Here is a 5,149-nt window from a genome sequence, read left to right as displayed (position 1 = left end):
ACAGAAAAATACAATAATGGAAATATTACAAACTACTATTATTCAGCCATAAAAACCCATAAAAAAGAAATTACATTCTGATGCAAGCTACAACATGAATATGGAAAAAAATTATGCAAAATGAAAGAAGCCAGACACAAAAGGACAAATACTGTATGATTTCACTTACATTAGATATTTAAAATGGGGAAATCTGGTTTGCCAGCACAACAGGGAAAAAAATAAATAAAAGTAAAACAAGAAAATCATAGAGGTGAAAAGTCAACTTGGCCAGGTGACGTGGCTCATGCCTGTAATCCTCGCACTCTGAGAGGCTGTGATGGGAGAATTGCTTGAGGCCAGGAGTTTGAGACCAACCTGGGCAACATAGTGAGACACCCACACCCATATCTCTAAAAAAGAAAAGAAAACATAAAATACAAAAGGAAAAAAAAAGAGAAAACAACAAAAAAATAAAAAGAAAAAAATAAAAAGAACAAAAAAATTAAAAGAAAAGAAAACCAGTCGATTAGAGGTTACCAGGGGCTGGGGGTGAAGGGGAATGGGGAATTGCTGCTTAATGGGTAACGAGTTTCCGTTTGGAGCAATGAAAAAATTTGGAAATAGACAGTGGTTGACAGCGGCACAATGTCAAATATAATTAATGCCAATAAATTATACATTTAAGTGTATATTTAATTTATATATAATTCATTTTAAATGAATTATACATTTAAAATCCCAGCTACTCGGCAGTACAGTGGCTCATGCCTGTAATCCCACCGCTTTGGAAGGCTGAGGCTGGTGGATCAATTTAGGTCAGGGGTTCGAGACCAGCCTGGCCAAACCCCGTCTCTGTTAAAAATACAAAAATTAGCCGGGCATGGTGGCGGGCACCTGGAATCCCAGCCACTCGGGAGACTGAGGCAGGAGAATTGCTTGAACCCGTGAGGCAGAGGTTGCCGTGAGCTGATGTCGCGCCACTGCCCTACAGCCTGGCTAACACGAGACTCCGTCTCGGGAAAAACAAGGGGCTGGGAGCGGTGGCTCAGGCCTGTAAACCTAGCCCTTTGGGAGGCCGAGGCGGGCGATCACTTAAAGCCAGGAGTCCGCCTGGCCAACATGGCTAAATCTCAACTGTACCAAAATATAAAAATAAATAAAATAAAAGTTAGCTGGGCGTGGTGGTGCACGCTTGTAATCCTAGCTACTCGGCAAGCTGAGGCACCAGAATCGCTAGAACCCGTGAGGCAGATGTGGCAGTGAACCAAGATCGCGCCACTGAACTCCAGCCTGGGTAACAGAGTGAGACCCTGTATCAAAAAATAAAATAAAATAAAATAAAATAAAATAATAAAAAAGGCAACAAAGAGGCGCTGAGGAGAGACCACAAAGCCTGTTGTCCACCCAGACAGGCTCCTTGGACAGCTGCCAGGCCTTCCCCTTCTGGAGATCCCCAGGCTCAGTCCCAAATGCCTTAACTAGAGATGGAAAGAAAAAATCTCAACTGGAAACAGAGCAGCTGCTGTAGCTGGTTCTGGAGATTTGGAGACTGGAGCTCACTTTGGGAAGTTTAGGAGGCAACTGGAAGGACTTGGGAGGTCCGAGTCTGGAGACGGGAAGCCAGTAGACATTGCTTTGTGCCTGCCTGCGCTCAACCCGCTCCCAAGGGTAAGTTTTAGAATTCGGTGTCGCCGCTCCTCTCCTGGAAAGGGCACCCGCCTGCCCACGCCCGCCCTGATCTCCACCAGACCCGCCCCCAGGGAGTGCGGGAACGCGCATCGCGCTCGGGCTCGGCCGGGCTCCCTCGCCGGGAATGCCGAGATCGAAACCAGATGAGGTCTCGGGCCGCCGCGCTGCACAGGGGAAGGTTGAAAGGTATTTGTTGTTTTTCTACATAGAGGAGAGAACCGAATCGCCTCAGGGGATTGTCCGTTTGCTGCCTCTCTTTTATTCGACTGGAAGAAATCACGGGTGGAGGGAATCCAGCCCTTAAATCTCAAAGAGTGTGGGGAGAAGCTGGGATTTCCGTGGGGAAAGGGATGGTAGGAGGTGGCCTTAGGTGTCACTGTGAGCAGAGTCGTAGGGAAAGAAGCTGTGTCCACAAGGGGCCTGCAGGACAGTGACTTCAGGGGCAGACCGAGCAGGCGAAGGAGGTGGAGCCCTGGCTGGTCCTTTGGATGTCTGGGCTCACACACGCCCGGTCGGAGTACGAATGTCTGCCGTCACCCCCGCGGTCGCCGCCATTGCCTGCTCACAAAGCTTCGCTGAGGCTGCGGCGCCTGCGCGTTCCCGAGCCCCAGCCCGCCCTCTGGCGGACGGCTGCGGCGTAGCTGGAGCGCGGGGCTCCGGCTTTCCCCGCTTTAAATTAAGAGCGATCAGGCGGGTGCGGTGGCTCACGCCTGTAATCCCAGCACTTTGGGAGGCCAAGGCGGGAAGATCACGAGCTCAGAAGATCAAGACCATCCTGGCCAACACTGTAAAACCCCGTCTCTACTAAAAATACAAAAAATGAGCCAGGCGTGGTGGCGCATTTCTGTAATCCCAGCTACTCAGAAGCCCGAGGCAAGAGAGTCCTTCAGCCTGGGAGGCGGAGGTTGCAGTGACCCGAGATCGCGCCACTGCACTCCAACCTGAGCGACAGAGCAAGGCTCTGTCTCAAAAAAAAAAAAAAAAAAAAAAAAGACTGATCATACACACCTGGCAGAATTGCAGCGACGATAACATGATAATGGTAGTAATAGGGGTGACAATCGTTGCAGCAGCTGTGCTAAATGACTTACGTGGGTCATCTCATTTAATCCACACAAGAAGGCAGGTGATATTATGATCCCCATTTACACATGAGGAAAGTAATACTTAGAGAGCTTCTCTGGCCCGTCGGGGCTCAACAGCTCCTACTGCCAGAATTAAATGTTTCTGCTATGGACTGCCTAGTATTCTGAGCCCTGGTTCCTGAGCGCGGGTTCCTTTCCCTTGTCTTCCCCTGGCAAGCGTCCTTGCGGCTCATGACCAATGGGTTTGTCTCACATGAAATGAGGCAAGGGAGTTGGCTGTACTGAGTAACCTGCCTAGGCAGCTCCCTTCTGAGCTCTAGAACAACCTCTACTCCCGGAAAAGGAACTGGGACCAACACAACATTATTGCTGGATCTCAAGTGTGGGAACCATTTAGCTCCTGAGACACAACACTGTTTTGTTTGTTTGTTTGTTTTTTAATTTTGTTTTGTTTTTAAGACAGAGTGTCACTCTTTCACCCAGGCTGGAGTGCAGTGGCGCAATCTCGGCTCACTGCAACCTCCACCTCCCAGGTTAAAGCGATTCTCCTGCCTCGCCTCCCCAGTAGCTGGGATTACAGACATGTACCACCACGCCTAGCTATTTTTTGTATTTTTAGTAGTGGCAGGGTTTTGCCATGGTATCCAGGCTGGCCTCCAACTTCTGACTTCATGTGATTCTCCTGCCTCAGCCTCCCAGAGTGCTGAGATTACAGGTGTGAGCCACCTCGCCCGGCCAAAACACTCTTGTCCACTCTCCGGGGTGCCTACCTTCTAGCAGCAAGATACCTGGAAGGAAACATTGACTGCCAGTCAAAATACGTTGCTGGGGCCAAGAAATCAAAGATAAGAGAGGTAGATATTTTAGGAGTATTTCATCCAGGTCATAGGAAAACCCAGTCTGGGAATAAAACATTGTATATATCTATACCAGCCTTGTTTTTAAAAAAATCTAAAATAGCTTAAACACAATACAATAGAATTAAAAATCACTACTAGGGCTGAGCCTAGTGGTGCCTGCTTATAACCCCACCTACTCTGGAGGCTAAGGCAGGAGGATTGCTTGAGGCCAGGAGTTTGAGACTGCCTAGCCTGGGCAACATAACCAGATTTCATCTCTAAAAAACAATAAAATGAATTAGCCAGTCTATTGGGGAACATACCTGTACTCCCAGCTACTTCCTCGGAAGGCTGAGGCTGGAGGATCACTTGAGCCCAGGAGTTCGAAGCTCCAGTGAACTATGAGTGAGACCCCATCTCTAGAAAAGAGAAAATATATGGCGGCAAGTGAAGTTAGAAAAATCAGAGAAAACCAATGAGATTAGTATAAACATCATGCTGTGTGGGGGGTGGGGGTCAGATTTGGAACTGAGCTCTCTAGAAGTCAATTCAAAGAGGGAAACAAAATGATTACATGGCTTCCAGTGTCCGGAAGGTAAAAAGGGACCAAAGTCAGAAGCGGTGAGACCGCCAGGTGGGAGGGGCTCCCTGGAGAAACTCCAACCAGCCTGCCCACTGAGGTGGAGCCTCAGGAAGTTCCAGCGTTTGCAGTTTGCATCCGGGAGCAGCCTGGCCACTGTGTGTGTGTGTGGAGCCTGGGATTTGAATGGCAGGCGGGAAGCTCTCTAGGAGGGTCTCTGGCCTAGTGAGAGTCCCTGGTTCCCCCTTTTCTTCCTTTTCACCCAGTAAAACCCTGTCTCACTCACCAATCAAATTGTCTGCGATCCTGAATTATCGTGGCTGTGGGGTGAAGAACTCTGTCTTTAGCTGAACTAAGGAAAAGTCTTGCAACAGTAGCACAACTATTCCTTTCCCTGAGACCAGGAAGCAGTTTTCTTCTGGTCTCCCTTGACTAGAAGGGCCGTGATAAAATGAACAACATCTCAACCATACCCTTACTGTAAATACAAGTATTTATAGGATTTATTCATTTCTTCCGGTGTTCCTGTTACAGCTGGTGGCACCATGTTCCGGCAGAAGCAGTCAGATGGGTGCAATCCCATGCTGCTTGCCCCTGCTACTGGTCTGGCTTAATCCAGGCATGGATTCTGGTATACATGAAATAGGTGGCACACGTATTCTTCCACCAAACTGAGATAAGAGGTCTCTCTCCACCCATCTTTTGATATGTAGAGCATGACTATGAATTCAATGCTATTATACACTTCGTGTCACGGCCATTTTGAAGCTACTGATTAAAAGCAGGTTATGGGCCAGGCGCGGTGGCTCACACCTGCAGTCCCAGCACTTTTCCGGGACTGAGGTGGGCGGATCACGAGGTCAAGAGATTGAGACAATCTTGGCCCACATGGTGAAACCCCATCTCTACTAAAAGTACAAAAATTAGCTTGGCGTGGTGGCACGTGCCTGTAGTCCCAGCTACTTGGGAGGCTG

This window comes from Saimiri boliviensis, chromosome 4, assembly GCF_048565385.1.
Source record: "Saimiri boliviensis isolate mSaiBol1 chromosome 4, mSaiBol1.pri, whole genome shotgun sequence".
NCBI classification, from domain to species: domain Eukaryota; kingdom Metazoa; phylum Chordata; class Mammalia; order Primates; family Cebidae; genus Saimiri; species Saimiri boliviensis.
The sequence above is the reverse complement of the archived record's forward strand: the minus strand, read 5'-3'. Positions refer to the sequence as shown.